The sequence below is a fragment of the Rhyacophila brunnea genome, unplaced genomic scaffold, assembly GCF_057557595.1.
Source record: "Rhyacophila brunnea isolate RB1 unplaced genomic scaffold, BYU_Rbru_1.0 scaffold_35, whole genome shotgun sequence".
In the NCBI taxonomy this organism is placed as follows: domain Eukaryota; kingdom Metazoa; phylum Arthropoda; class Insecta; order Trichoptera; family Rhyacophilidae; genus Rhyacophila; species Rhyacophila brunnea.
The window spans coordinates 825,457-843,445 of NW_028233017.1; positions in this window are offsets into that span (position 1 = coordinate 825,457).

Below are 17,989 nucleotides of genomic sequence, written 5' to 3' on the forward strand. Positions count from 1 at the left end.
CATTGCACAATGAAACTTTAGATAAATCTGTTTTCACACCCAATATAGAAAATGATTGCTTTTTATAGATGCATTAATAATGAGTTTATTCATTTGCTTTTGAACATATATTTCGCAGAAAATACGAAAAAAAAATTTTTAACCGCTAAATGATCCCCTCATCCTGTGAAAATAAATCAAAATTATTTTGAATTCCTGTAGCTGAAATATTGTTGTAAAAGCCACAAATCAGAGTCGATATTTCTTCTTTTCAATAATTTTTTTTTTATTTTTTACATTAAATAAAAACTTGTTTCTTCTTTATATTTAAATTGCGAAAATATGCAATTTTGAAAAGATAATATATCAGCGATTAATTATTATATGATCTGAAATTTGTTATTGTGGAATTTTTTGCTCTTAATTTCTTTTTTAATTATTCTCTATCGATTTTATAGCTTTTATTAGTTGTTATTTAATATCTGCTAATATTTTTTAAGTGACAAGGGCGTTTTAATTTTTTCTATTTCTCAGATAACTTCTATTTTTTGTGATATATATACATAAATTTACAAAAAAAAATGCTTTTATTCTGTTGCGAGGCACTGCACTTGAATTTTAAAAAAAATATTTACTCTAAAAGATAATAGTATAAATTTATAATACTTTAATTAAAGGACTAGATATATATTTATAGCTTTTAGAAAATATGTAATCAAGTCTTTTCCAGATATTTGGCACTTAGTAATAAATATATTTTTGAAACTAATAAAAATAAAAACGAAAAAAATTAAAATATGGAAAAATTTTAGATTATTCTTTTATAATTTTTTATTGATGCTTCTAATAAACAAAATCGTAAATAAAATGCTTCAAAAAATAAATTAAATATACTATTGTGTGTGAAATATTATTACTAAGCACTAAATTAAAAAATAGCGATAAAACACAGAAAAATATTATTGGCTTAAGAAACATAAACATGTTTTATCGAAATCTTCCGCTTTCACAACATGTGTGATTTTGAAATTTAAGTTATTAATTCATATAAATATATTTTTTTATGCTACCATAAATATTTTCAATTATATTTTTTTTATAAATAGCTTCTAGTTGTGCATGCAATATAGATTTTTAGCTCTTTATATACAACTATTTATGCATAAAATATAACACAGAACAATCACCGTATGCCGTAGCATACGATGGAGGGTAACGCATTAACATAAAAGGTACCAGAAAGAATCGAAATCACAAAAAATAGAGGGATATATTCAGACTATATGATTTTTGAAAACCCTTGAAATTAGGGTATTGAAAAGAAGAGAGGTTTCGAATAAGATATAAGAGAAGGGTATATTATTTTGAGTATAGGTATATTGTTTCCACGGGAAATCAATCGAGCTAAGCTTGAAGAAAATATCTAAAATACAACTACAAAAAGCCCATAAAATGAAATTATATCACATAAATATTCACGTATTTTCACTAAATTTAATTGCAATAATTAAAATCATCGGGCAAGCATCCATGAAATTTTATTAAAATTGCAAATTCATATCCTTTTATTTTCTCATATACTTGTTTTTTTGTCAATATCTTCTTTTAGGGGGTTGGAAAGATTTTTTGGCATTAAATATAGCATGGTATAGGTGATTCATTAAAACTAATCAAAGTTAATATTTATAAAAAAAAGTTATACTCACCCCGCTTCGTATGATATAATTAGAAGTATTAAATGTTTTTACTTAAGACATGTATTCTCTATATATCTTTGTATTTATGCTTCCATCTTCTATTTACTTCTCAGATTTAAAATAATTCATCAGTAAGAATTCTTATATGATGGCATAGAAATGTGAATCTAATACACCACTGTAGCATACAAGCTTCTTGCCGGCGTTTACCTTACCGATCATATATCAATCAACGTCTGATTCGGCTATAACATTATAAAATCGGTTGATATGCATCATTTTTTTATTACCCTCAAGTATCATCAACATTAGGAATTAATCCAAGCAATTTTTATATTATAAATAACTTTAAAAAGGGAGATATGTATTTAAATCTTTATTTTTATTATACTCTTCTAACATAAGATCTTATTAAACATTTACATAGATTTTTAGGGAAATCCTGCACTTTTTCGTTTGGAGCATTTGACATCAGTATTTGTATAATTTTCTGCATAAAATGCATTTTCTTGCCTTTTAATTTTATTCGGCTGCATTTTTCTCTATATATTTCTACAAAAAAAAATAAAGTGCCTAATTGTGTGTAATAATCACTGTGGACTTTTTTTTCATTTAAACTATGGATAAAAGTTTAATGGATTAATCACAAAATCCTTAGTAATAATATGAATAATTTTTAAATAAAAGCCAATATAAAAAATACATATTTTTACAGATAAAATTCATCAATAGTAAATCAAAAGCAAGTCTTTGTAACGAATTTTTTTTTGAAATCTCTAAAAAAATATGAAACGATGTGTATGTTTTATATGTGAAAAAAATGAATAAAACTAAGATTTAGAGCTTATAAATTGTAGAAACCCATTAAAATTATTTTAGTCTTAAAATTTAATGCTTTGATAAATGATAGAATCATCTAAAAATATGTCAACATTGATTTTCGGTAAATTTGTAGCTGTTTAATGAAAAGAATGATTTGAAAAATTAAATCTATCCAGTTCAGCGCGATAAATCACGAGCATATTTCGAATTGTGGAAACAGTGCTAATAAACTTATGAGTTATATCACATAATGCAAGATCTACAACAAATTATGGTTTATAATTATTGATATGCTATAATTTCATCTTAAGATTATTTTACAAAGTCATGTGTAAAAATTAAAGTAAACACTACATTTGATAAACTTAATGGTATTAATCTATGGAATCACGATATAACCACAATTTTGTTCATATCACATAATTATAACAGTTAAAATATTTTCTTTTGCTAATTTAACACAAGTATATCATATTATTTTAACTGAAATACACAGCTTACATATTACTTTCAATCATATTGGAAAAACATCAAAAAAACACAAAAAAATATAAATTATTTAATCCGAGAAACTTACTGCTATTAACTGATGAATAGATCGGAAAGAATACGTTCAGAAAGAAATAATTTATAGCACCTGTAATTTGATTTTTTGTATTAGATTCTGAAGATTCATAAATTCAAAGCTTGTTTCGCCATTATTTTTTTTGAATCAGTTTAAAAATTATTTTGCAAGAAGATAGATGTGCAGAAAGAAATATTTAATGATCTATTTATGACACCATCTATTTTTATGTTGTAAAATGTGTAAAAATATAAAATTTAAACCCTATTTGCGATTAAAATTTTTATCTTCTATCTAATACTAATTTTGATTAATCCCTGTCGTAGCATGTAATGATGTGGTTATAAGATACTAAAAAAATATATATGAAAGAAATAAATGATTTAAATCAAACCAAGATATATATATTCAAAAAAAAGGACTGAGACAAACTCATGAACTATAATAGGCCACGAAAAAGAAATACATAGAAGAGGATGTGTAAGAAGCGATTAAAGTGAAAGTTATAAAAAAATAAGTCCATTGGAAATTTATTAAGTGAGGCTTGAAGATAAAATCCAACACTACAACCTTAAAGTAGCCCATGAATTAAAAAAAGACCTAAACTAAAAGATTAATCTTATTTAACGCACTAAAAAATGATAATTCTTTTTCTCAAACATATAAAAACAAATAATAGTATAAATCATCATTTCAATCATTCTTAAAATTTCCATTCAAACAAAAAATATAACCATATTATTTTACATCAGAAGTAAAATATATTTCGTATGGGGTTGATCGATATTTGGAACCAAAATTATTCTAGGAATAATTCTCGAATATAAACTATTTAGATGATATTATACATAGCTAATAAAATGTAATTCACAAAAAAATGATTCATTAATGAAAAGTATGCCATTAAATGATTATATAATTGAGAAGATACTAAAGTCACAAAAGCTAGAAATCATTGAATTTTGATGGTAATCTGTAATCTAATAGTTGAATAAACTTACTCTAACACTAAATATAAATTTATACGGTGTATATCTTTATTATGAAATAAATTCAATACAATTGAAATATGAACTACGATTTGAACTGAAAATATTTAGTTTTTGAGAGAATATAAATCGGTGTTTAGTTAAATTTTAACATATAGTACAGCGTAAAAATCCACCATTAAGCTGCAAAGTGCCATTTTACTTTCATTAATCAAATAACTTAGATTACAGCCATCCATCGCAGTGCGCTTTGATAACTGGAAAGTAACAATGGTGTTAATCACACCAATCCGGTCACCGCTATGGGTAAACATCACCATCATAGAAATACAGGCTTAAATTGCATGTACTCACGTTCGAGAATTGAGTCAATCATTTCAGCGCCATAATCAAGTATATGTTCATACACAAAAGATTTATTTTACCTTGAATTGAGCTAACAATGTTTTCAGTATACTTTGCAGCTAAGCGGCATTATTTACCAGTTTGGAAATTTATCAATGCTCTTGTATGAAGAGAATTTGAGCCTTCAATCATTTAGAGTGTGATTCTAGGTTTAATATTTAAATCGCTAACTATTAAAAAATTGGTATATGATCTAAAAGTTGGCGCAAATAAAATTAATATTTTTATGATAAAAATACAAATATCTGAATATAACCACACCGAAAAAATATGAAGAATGTCATTCTCTATAATGTATAAAAATTGATAAAAAAATTTATGTGAAATTGTATTTTATTTTTAACACCCTTCCTAAGGTGAATTTTAAAATGCATTTTATAATTTAATATATTTATCACAACGAAAAAAAACTACACTGAAACGTCAATTCGTCAAAAAATCATAAAGACTATTGCCTGTATATAATTAATATATCTTTCAGATGTTTTAATTAACATAATATCAAAAATAAATTTATAAAAAAATAGGTTATGGCTGGCCTGAAAAGCCATAGACTGTAGATTTTATATCTATAAAAATAAAATATATTAAATATTCTCATTTATCTTTGTATGTTAGAAAAGGCACCCTTAATCTACAATTGAATTGAATCGGGGATCTTGAAGAGTATATATGACTATAATTTATAATTTGGTCGCATACATTTAAGAATGGCATGATGTAGCTTAATTACTAAGGTTTAAAATGTGCACTGTGCAATAATATGATTGAATACCCCAATAAAATCCTTTTAAATTAAAAAGCTTAAATGAAGAGCTATAAGTATAAAATTTTGAGAAATTTATTGCCATATGCGAAAATATTTTAGAATCGATTATGTTTTAAGCGCTCTATAATATTTATTGACAAAATGTTAAAGTCTTGTGAATTTTATTGCTCGCTTTTTCATAAAAAGAATGAGTATATGATACTTGAATGTTTTTTTATATTATTTGTTTGTGATTTTTTTCTTATTAAATATATTTTGTATTTTGAAACTTATCCACTAGAACACATGGAATATTTAGCTAATTTTCGTTAAAAGCTTTGAGAACATGTAAAAATTCCTTTGTCTATATTTTTTAAATTTAACAAAGTATTTATTTTTTTGACGTTAAAATAGAAGTTCTAAAGTATTTTACTTACTATGCGCCATAATTCTAATAATTAATGTGTGGGTATTATATTTTATTAATTGTTAGTGGAACTTATCTATTGATTCGAAACATATAGAAATAATGGTTTTGGTTATACTTCTAAATAATAGCTTAAAGATGTAATTTATGATTTTAAAGGCTTAAATAGGTGATTGCGAATCAAAAATGTGTTTTTTAAACTTGGATTCAACCAGTCATCTAGAAATATAAATCGTGCCTTACTAAATAAGTTTGGTTCATACCAAGTTTTTTAAAGTGGTTTAGGATCTTAGAGAAGTGAATACTTGAATCCATTTAAAAGCTGATTTGATTTATAAATCAATTATAATTAACTTGATTTGTTAATCTTTATATACAAATATGGGGAGAATATGAAGTGTGGTTCCATTATGTTTTTTTATAAATAAAATGTTATGTTTTCTAATTATATAGCAATTCGCCATTTAATCCAGATTCTCGGAGTATATGAATACTTAACACTTAGATCCTTTGCGTTATATCTACAGAAGTTCTTGCATCAAGACTGTAATTTTCAAATTTTACAGGAATGGGCACAATAATAATTTTAGAAATCGGCTTAGGATTTCGATTTAAAAAGATAACTACTCCGCCCACTACTAAGAAATATTCTTAAAATAATTATGTAAGCTTTGATGTCCTTACTTTTGATGTAATTTGATACCTTAAGTGCAAATTTAAAATTATTTGATAAAATAAATTACAATTGATAGGTGAAAGAAGCATCGAAATAGATAATAAGATGCTTTGTGGCATTAAGTTAAATTCGATCTCTATATAATTTTCAAAGAGACATCGAGGGGATATTTTATTATGATAAATATGAATTTACGATTTTTTATTAAGATATCAGTTTAAAATTGAATAAAATACACGATAATCTAGTTTTTTATTTATAAATCAAAAAAAAGAGATGGTGTGATTACTATAACTCAAAATAAGTTTTCAATATCTTTCACTATCAAATTTATTTTCTAGATAGAAGACCTAATCATGTTTAAACTTATCATAAATGAAAAAATAGTAATTATAAAAATAAATACTATTATCAAACGAACAAATATGACATCAAGCCAAGAAATGTAATATTCTTGCTTAAAAAGAAGTTAATTATAGTTATAACAAAGTTGGACATACAATTAATCATATTTATTCAAGTAAAATTTATTATATGGTGATTTAAATCAAATAATTTTATCACCAACGGTAGATATAATTTCATACATTCAAGAAAGGTTTTTATTTGTTTTTGTTCTCGAGAAAAACAGTCTCGATTCCCTGCGCGCACAGCGTATTTATGCGTTGGGGTTTCTTCTTCTCTGCAAAGTCTTCTACAACGCCTCTTCTTTTTTTGAGACCTAACATTTCATGGGTTTTTTCAATCCCGAGGTTTGCATATTGTATTTTTTGCTATAATATTAATAAAAAATATGGAATGATAACAAAAATTAAATAGAATGACAAATTCTATGACAAGCTATTTATGGATGCTCATTTAACATTATAAGCTAAAATCACCCTAATTTAAATAGATTTGAGTTTCCATAAAAAATATAAAAAGCCCCTTTTAGAATAAAAAAATAATACTTAAAATTTACAAATATTCATGCAAATGCAGATTTTGTAAAAGCTTGTAAATACATGTCGCTTTTAAAGTATTATAAGATTTTATGAAAATTTGTTTCACAGATACAAAGAAGAATATATATAATTTCTTTTTGAAATTTTTAATTATATTTTCGATATACAAAATTGAGGAGTTATTGATCTGAATTTTTAACAAAAATACATAATAAAATAATTATGAATAATCGCAATGTTTTGCACCCAAAAAATTATTAAATAAAATTTAAAACCTTTTTTGGGCATAATATATTAAAAATTTAATATGATTCTCATTGATGCTATTTGTAATAAAAATGATAAAATTCTGATAAAGGTATTTAAATACTTTAAACATACATTTTGACAATGATATCTGCTCCACATAAAAAAGAGGAACCATCTTGGATATCAAACAGCATGATTAAATCCAAAATATGGAGCCTCTTAATACATAATGGAATACATTTATTGATGTATTATTTTATAAAAAATTACAATAGTGATGCTTTTACGTATTAAAAAAATTACACTTGGCTAATTATCCAATTACAAAAAAAAACATACCCGCAATAAAATATTTAATATGTGGTAATATAGACACATTTTGATGATTTATGGTAAAAAATTTTGCAAATAGCTACTAACCATACATATTGTGCTATAAATATTTACAAAAAAATAGATAAAAAAACTAAAAATATAATTTATAATTTATAAAATAATCCTATGAAGTCCATACAGAAAGCGCATAACAAACTTTTAAGCCTGTAATCTTAAATAAATAAATAAAATTATTACGACATAAAAATATGTACCATAATACTTTAGATAAGAAATCTTTCTTTGTAAATATTTTTTGAAATAAATTTACTAGGAAAAAATAAACAGAAGATTTTTTTATGTAGAAAAAAATTAAAGTATCTTTTAACGCATTTTAAACAGTTTTATCAGAATTTAATATTCTTATTCTAAAAAGGTATATTAAAGATAAGTTTATTTGTTTGTAAGCACCTTAAGTACTTCTAAGTAAACTGTCAAAAAATTGAATTTTTGATATTGTATAGCGATAAAGAGAATTTAAACGTATATCACAATAGAAAAGAAGACTATAACATCGTATATTTTAAGAAATCATATAAAACTGTTCATTATATGCGATAAATTTTATTGGAAAATTTCTTATTTTTAAATTTTATGTAATATTCGAAAAAAATGATTACTGCAATACTATAAATATTATACTTGAAAATATTTAGTAAATATTTTTTTGAAGCGTGATTATCTTATACTGTTATCAAAATGATAAAAGTGAAATTCAATGAGACATTAATTTTCTTTCAAGATTCTCTATTGCATTTAAGTATTTAGGGTGCTCGTTTGCATATTAGATCACATGGTATTTTATAAACATCTTGATATCTTATAGTTTTTTTCATGAAATTTTACGCCAATCTTCACTAAAAAAAATACTAGAACTGTATGATAGTAGCATACAAATTTTCACCGGTATATGAAATTTCAAAGTTTATAGAATTATTTATTTTGATTTACCAAAAAAAATGAAGAGATAACTCAAAAATAATTACAGCGCATAAGTTAAATATTTAAAGATGATTTATTTAAATAAAATTACTACTGTTATACAATAGAAATTATAAAGATAGTTTATATTTTTTATTATCGACGTTTAATTTTTTATGGATATAAAGTTTAAGTAGCAATTAATTTGCAGGCTAATAAAATTTATGAATTTAAAGCATATAAAATTAACAATAACCCAAAAATCAAACATATATATATGATGGAATTATAATTTGATATTTTACGATTCTTTAGAATATAAGCAACAATTTATGTTTGTTATTTTCCTTTATTTCTCTAGTTTATATTTTAAAATGGATTCAATTTGTATATCCAAAACTGCATCTAGGCGCATCATTTTAATTTGATTTAAATTAAAGAATAAAATTTGAAACAATATTGTAAGAGAGACATAAATATAAGAAAATATTAGACTGAATACTAAAATGAACATCTTCTTATTATCTATATATGCACTCCCAGCCTGCATCACAAAGGAAAGATATAATAAAGTAATTCAATATGGATATGATATACAAGATATCAATGATGTAAAAAGAAATATTAACCTAGTAAAAAACATATTACGATTCAATTCAAATAATGAATGTTTGAAACGTAATCTTGCATTCAAATCAGATGATAGCATTAATTCTTTGTTTTTCAATATTATAAATGACTTGATTAAATTCCAAAATCGACTCAAAAATATCTTAGTTAGCATGATCATTATGTTAAATACAAAGTACGATCTATTTAGTTTAAATTATGGAGAAGGATATTTCTATATTCAACAAATTCATGGCCGACCACTTGGGATTATTAGAAGTATAAAGAACTATCAGACTGATATAAACCACCCATATTCTTGTGTATCAGTTTATACAAATATAACCAAGATTCATTATGAAGAAAAAACTTCACTGGCTTTTAAAATTATAAAATCGCCTAAAATTATCGAAAACATTAGCACTAAAATCACGAAGACAATTAAAACAGTGAAAATTACTATAAAAATAATCATTCGTAAACTATTGGGATTTTTTAGGAAATGTAAAAAAGCAATCCTTTCTTTGAAAAGGAAAAAAATAAAATATGTTAAAATCGAGGATTTCCTGGAAGAATTTGCAAGATGGAATAATCATGAAACTAGATATGTCGATTTCAGCAAAAAATTTGTAATTCTAGACCAAGATACATCTAATGAACATTTAATGAATATAACTGAAACGAAAGAAAATCAAGTTAGCCTTAAAACTTTAATCTTAAATTACTTTGAAAATATAATTCAAGTCATTACAAAAAAAATAAGGGATTCTGAATTTATTGGAGTTCGCGTTGATTTAATTATCACAAATTATGATCATTTTAAGCAAAAAGCGATAAAATTTTTGGTAAAATATGCTAAACCTAAAACCGAGCTTGCATATAATTTTTATTATGAAAAAAATGACTATGATTTAGAGATAGGATGTTCAAATACCAAAAGGAATGCTACAATTTATCCCGTTGCGCAAAAAGAACAACATGAAGTGATGTTTCAAAAATGGTTATTCTCTCACACAATTTTTCATGCCTTTTTTCTTCTATGCATTTTATCTACGGGTTTCAAGTCTAAAAATCAATAAAAACTGAGATGCAAATTTTTTTTAGTTCTCTTTATACTTAAAAAATAAGGTGTGTATAATTTATATGCAAATTTTCAATATTGCTAAATTAATTAATGCGTAATGAAATACATGATATTTTACATTTCATGTACAATGTAACATAGAAAATTTATATTCAGCTGTCTTATGTCTCTGATTAAATATTGTAAAAAAATGTTTAGATATAAGTTAAAAATATAAAGAATTTCTCTTGAGCAAGAAACAGGTTAATTATTTTAAGTTGTAAGTTTGATGAATTAGAGCACAAAAAAATGTATTTAATTTTTAGATTATTCTATATTAAATAAAATACGTAGAGGCATTATACTTTTATTTGTATTGCATAAACGGAAATATATAAACTATATACAAGAATACGTAACATCACTTATTTTTATCATTTAAAACTTAAAAATCTCTATTATCTTATGCGCTAAATATTTTTTCAAAGTTGTTTACACAATATAAGCAATAATTAATGCCAATAACCACAACATTCACTAGCATACGTGAGTAAATGTACTAGTAATAAAGTTTTATGGCATTTTAAAATATTTAATAGACGATTATATGAATCTTAAGGCAGCACTTAATCATCTGAACGAGCCCAAATTTTTTTGGCAATATGTGTTTATAATATATTTTTTCAAAATATTTCTTATGCATTTAATGTTTATATTAGTACATTATGTAAATATATATGCTCCTAGAATCGTTTGATGTTATATGGCTTTTGCATATTTTTTTGCAAAAAAAGAGGTTATTAAACACAAGAATACATTTATTGGCAAAATTATGTTGTATTTTATATCAACTAAATAATTTCTCTATTTTCATAAGATATTTTGTTCTGAAGTAATTGATACAAGTGTAATATTTTTATAGCATGTTGCATATAAACTTATAAAGAAAAACACAAACAAATTCTATTGTGCGTTTCTAGTGGTACTTTGTATTTTTTTGCTTTTTATTGTCGATTTTTGTTTTAGTTCGCGTATTTTAGATTTAAACGTACTGTATTTTAACATTTATTTAATGTGAGAAAATGTATACTGCAATTTACATATTCTACTTTTCTGTGTATACTTCATTAAATCTATAAGGTTATTTGTGATTTTTAAAAAATTTAATATGTAAAAAAATAAATAAAACTTCTACTCATATCGGTATTACATGATATATTTTTTAAAAAGGTATTTTTTATATCTGATAGTCTCTAAAATTACAACAAAAACTGATTAAGTATTTTTTACATATATTATTATAAGTTTTGAGGCTGACAGATATCTATTAAGAATGATATATTGCAGAAAATTAGATGTTCTATGGCATAATCTAAATTATATTTTTTGAAATTGTAAAAAATGTTATAAGAATGCTTTATCACTGATTTTTTTTCATCCTAAAAAATTGCGGAATTATACTGACTTCTTAATGTTGTGGATTATCATACTATCTTTTCATATATAAAAAATGAGTTAAAATCTAAAAAAATATATATTTTTCGATAAAAAAAACATAAAATACCTTTTATATCGAATAGAAAATATTTTTCAGCGTGTTTTAATAGTTTAAAGACAAAATTTATATTTTAATCGTTCTATTATATCATTGTGATATTCTTTAATTCACTCTTTGCATATTATATCTAAATTCACAAGTTAAAAACCTATAATTCTGTTAATAGGAAAAAAACATTTCATTTATGCATTTATAGATTAGAAGACTTTAGGATATAATATAAATACAAAGCCTACATCAGATTTATAAGGATCCAAACTTTCTAGAATTTTATACGCTAGGTAAATATAAAATATGAATTTTTTTCCTTTTCAAATTCAATAGCACTAAGTCAGATCTACTGGGTAGAAAAATACCTCTTTTTTTTGAAAATAATAATCTTTTTCGTAAGTAATTTTTTTTACAATTATAATCGGTAAAAAAATAGATTCTGAAAGCAAGGTATATTAAATAGAAGTTATATGATCTTAATGCAACCTTTTTTTAGTTTAGGCAACATATTTTATATGTTTATATGCTAATATTGCTTTTATGTTTGACTTTTTTGAAAAATAAATAGTCGGAAGTGCAAGACCTGAATGCATTATGCTGAGAAATACTTTTATATTACATACTCCATATTAAATTACCAACAAAATTCTTTTCAACCAGAGCTATACAATTAAAGGTAAGCTGATTAAAAGTATTATATTATAGCATCTATAGACTCCCGCTTTTGCTATAAATCGAACGTTTCACAAATGAATATAGTTTAAAAAAAATGCAGATTTATAAAGAAATATCTTGATAATCAATAGAAAATAGGTTTATAAAATATAAATTACATTTTTCTATGAACTTTCTAAATATTCATGATTCAAGAATTACATTCAAATAAGTTAATAAGCAAAAATTTAAACTTTTTATATAAAAATAATTACAAAGTACATATTGTAATCACATAGACCTGTAAAATACAACATATGCGATTATAAATGGCATACAGTAACTTTGTATTATTTTTTATATTATTTTTAAAGCAACAAAAATTCATTTAAATCAAATATATATAATTAAAATTTTTTTTTAATTTTTTATCTTTGTATTCTAATTAAGTTTATAAATCCATTTCAAATCTTTTTTTTTGATGAATCTAATTTCCTTTCCTTTATTATGGTCATCTATATATAACAAATCCCTTAATAAGTTTAACTTTTAACCGATAAATTTTGAAGATATTATAGCTCACATTCGTATTGAATTGTGCCGTTAATGGGTTTTAATTCTTTTAAAAGTTCCGTGCAACCAACCCCATGACTTTAAAGCTACTGAATTTGTATTTTTTTAATTCATTTAATAAAAAAATACATAATCCCTGTGGAGGAAACAGTCTAGTTTTTTTATATTTATTTATGTGAAAATATCTTATTAGTACACTATTCATCATTATTTTATTTATAAAGATGTATATAAAGATATAATATATTTTATTTATTTTAAAGCATTTAATTTGATTTTTATTGTGTCATAATAAAATTTACATAAAAATTAAAAGAAAAAATTAGTGCTTAAATAGCCAAAACCAATATGTACTACGGATATATTCAAACGATTGAGTTATATTTAATGAAAAATAGCATTTTAAAATTCAAAAATGTATTCATCGGGAGTTAGTAAGCATCTAAAAAAACATTTTCGCTCGATCGTATATTTTTTGATAAATTCAGCTAATAGCTCTCGAAAAAAGGAATCATGTCAAGAGAAGAACAGAACATGATATATATTTTTTTATGCATGCGAAATTCATCAATTTAGATTAAGAAAAAAATCACAAAACATAATACGAAAGTTTATCCTAAAATCAAAACTTTATTATTATTATTATCTTAAATTAAATATCAATCGAATAATTATTATTTATTTATAGGTTAATTTTCTTTTTGCCGATTTTATCTATTTAGACGTGTTCAGCGTGTTGGAAATATTGCACAATTCCTTGATGCATCTTTTGACACCTTCCTCTGATCTATCTTCATCAACTGCTATTCTTCTCTCAAATGAGATGAGTTCAAGTGTCTTGTGGAGTGTGAGAGCTTGCATGTATGCTTCTACTTCGTCCGGTATTTTTAACTCCTTAACATATTTTTTATGATATTTTGTGACCACCCCATGAAAAAGAAAAAGTTAAATATCAATCGACATATATGTTTTTATATACACAAATAAAACACAGTTAAATAATGTTCTATTGTACGCAATAAAATGAAATTTTCTATATTTTTACTATTTACGCACTAAATCAACGAAAAAAATAAATAACATTTTATACCTAAGAGTTTTTATTTTATTATAAGATCTTTATGCTCTGTATAATATTTATATCTTTATTATTTAATAAATATTAATTTAACCTTTTATATATCATAAAATTTAATTTATTTATAAAAATAATTTCTTAAAAATAGCAATAAAGTAATTTTATTATTATTTAAAAAAATATTTAATTTATATGATACTCTTGTAATGAATATTGATCACTGAAAAATTACCCATTTATCTAAATATAGCTGAAATATACTAATTAATCTAATAAATACAGATTATTTTTATTAAATATAAGATTTTAAAGAAATCAAGTTAACTTCTACTATGAATCACATATGTAATTTAAAAAAATTTTCATCCCGGAAATTTAAGCAAAAAAGAATTAAAGAAATCAGCTTTTTTTTGGCTTCACACGTTTGCAGCGCTTTTCCTACCAGCAATCATTGACATCTAGAAAATACAGTTTTGCAGTAAATTGCTTTTATATGCTGGAAATACATAAAAAAGCAACTTTTTTAGATAAATGAGGCGGTAAAGATTTGTCTATAATTCCAATATAAAAATAAAAAGATAAATTTTGGAAAAATAAAAAATAAACAAAGATTCAGGAAATGTAAAAAAATTATACGAGTTTATCACATCAATTACAAAAATCTTGAAAAATATTGATATTAAGTATAAAGATTTTTAAATAACAAAATATTGCATTCCACAGTATAATTAAATTATTTAGAAAATTAAAATAAATGTTTAAAGCTAATTCAAGTTAAAATAAAACCAAATATTTGACTGAAATATATTATTCATATAATTAACTCATTCATATAGAATAAATTAGCAGAACAAAAAGAAAATCAGCATCAAGAACAATTAAATTTAATTTACAGAAAAGAAATAGCACAGGAAAGCTAAAACCACCGATCTAACAATTCGATTTTCGGATAATATATTTCTTTTCGTAAAAGATTAAGCTTGCATATTGCTATCTTATTCTGAAAGGCTGCTAATCTTGTAGTTATAACTGCAAAAAAATTATAAAAATCAATAAAAAATAAGTAGACCTTGTAATTATAAAAATATAAGATCCTAATCTAACTATGAAAACTTATTAAATAGAAGACAATTCTATCGCAGGATTAAAAATGAGAAAAAATATATAATAAGCCTAATAAAAACTTTCTTTATGAATAAATATATGATGTGGAAAAAAAAGCTATAGCCTGTCATTATAAAATATGATTCCAAGTTAATTAACAGAGAAAATATTTTTTTTTGGCAAACATGACTTCTTATAAAATACCGATGATTCTCCTAACTGTGATGACGTCAATAATATTAAAAGTCAATGCTTCTTTATAAAGCATATATTTTCTTTACTATAAATTTTTTATAATATTATCACTGAAATATGCTTATGAGAAATTGTGAATGAATGATTTCATATAAATTATACATACATCATTGCAAAAGATGGCCAATATTTGAAGTTCATTTGTTTTTTACGCTTAATGAAGAATATTATAAATCGTTCAAAATTCGAATGATAGGAATAAATTAAGTGAAGCTTATGAGGAAATAATTATTACAAAAAAGACAAGTGACTTTTTCTCGGTATAAGAAGTATTAGAAAGAAGGCATATAAGCACATAAATATATTATTAAAATTTGCTTCGCGCGTATATAAGCACATAAATATATTATTAAAATTTGCTTCGCGCGTATATATGCTGCATAAATTGTTTTTTTAAATTTTGCTTCGCACATATATATGCGCAAAAAAATTGTATTATTCGTTTACCCTTCAATTAAAATAAAAGTGCATTAAAAAATACCTCTCTAAGTGCCTGATCATATATTTTTTATGACGGTAATAAATATAGCTTATAAAGTTTATATATGATTAGACAATAGAAATTTTTAATCCATATGAACAAAGCATGAAATTAATACCGCTTTATTTTTTTGCATTTTTAAATAAATAGCTTGAAAAAAAAATTACAATGAACAAACATAAAATTAATGAAAAATTTTTAAAATATATCAATTTCTTTCTGTGGATTTTTTTATTGAATTATCTTAGATTTTGTTTCGAAATGATTTTAAAAGAAACAATTAGCTTAATCAATCAATAGATATTCGAAGAAAAAATAAAAAATATTTCATGGCGGATTTAGAGGATATTCTGTTTTATAGCCGAAAAATGTGGATGTAAAAATCAATAAACTATGGATAATCGAAAATAGTATTGAGAAGGGCTAACTGAAAAGGATATGAAACCACAAAAGAATCACTGATCTGGCCTAGACCTATATTATAGGCATAAATTTATTAAAATTGAACATTTAAAATAAAATCTGGCTAGAAAATTACAATATGGGCATCTAAAGCTTAAACCACAGGATCTATCGTCAAAAAATTATACTTCAAAAATTAACAGAAATCTAATTTCAGGGATTTAAAAAATTTAAAATGTTTAAAGAATAGTTTCAATGTTTACATTGATCTAGTATATTCCATAGACATTTAGATCCTTTTAAAAATAAGAGGCGAACAAACATATCTGTCTCTTGTAAACGGGACCTTAAAATTAAGTTTTACACGCACAAATTTAGATAATATGCATTAAGCTTAGTTAAAATAGTTAGATAAATAAATAAATCAAAACATATCACATCATAAGAATAATATTTTTTGCCGTTTACTAGAAACTAACAGTTTGATAGTAATGTCTATAAATAGATACAAAGGAAAACACAAAATGCAAATAACTAACATATAACTGTTGTAGACAAGATGGTTATTTCTTTTTTAACGTCAAACAGTCCAAATAGTGTGTTTATGTGTAAAAGTGGATCACCTACTACTGAACATAATAGATTTCTAACCTGTGTTTACATTGGTGATAACTCGAATTTATAGCATTTTCACACTATTTGCACACACGTAAATATTAATACAAAGATCGATGAAAATAAGAAAACATTAGATCAAGAAATGTTAATAACGGTCGTTTTGAAACATACATGTTACTAGAGTCAAAAGTATATTATATATTTGGATAATTGATCCATATTTTTGTGAGATAAATCTAAAAACTAAATCTCAATAATAGAAATTATATAGCGAATATCTATGACATGAATAATATTAAAATATAAATTTTGTATTGATATTTAAATATACTACAAGAATAATTTTGCTGAATATGTGAAAATACTAAAGGTAGATATATCATTACATGCTTATTTTATCTAAAAATACCAAATTCATATCTTATGAAATTTTGAATGTAAATTTAACCAAAAAAATACACAGATAAAGTTAATTGAATATGGGCTTTACATGTTTAATTTGAAATGAAACGCCAAAATTTTGTAAAGATCATGAATGATATAGAAGAATTAGTCTAACATTCTACAAAAAGATATAAAATTTTTGTTATTCAAAAATGCTTTTTTATTTGTTTTTTTTCTCAAATTAAGTTATTTTGATTTTTTACTTCTTAGTAGACAAAATTAAAAAAACGCTATATCTTATTAAATTTTTTCGCAATTATAAGAGTCTATGGTAATATAATAAAAATCAATCATTATATTGAATTGCTCTTTTCTTATTTTAGAGAGGTAGAAAACTAAAAATCTACCAAGGTATTATTGAG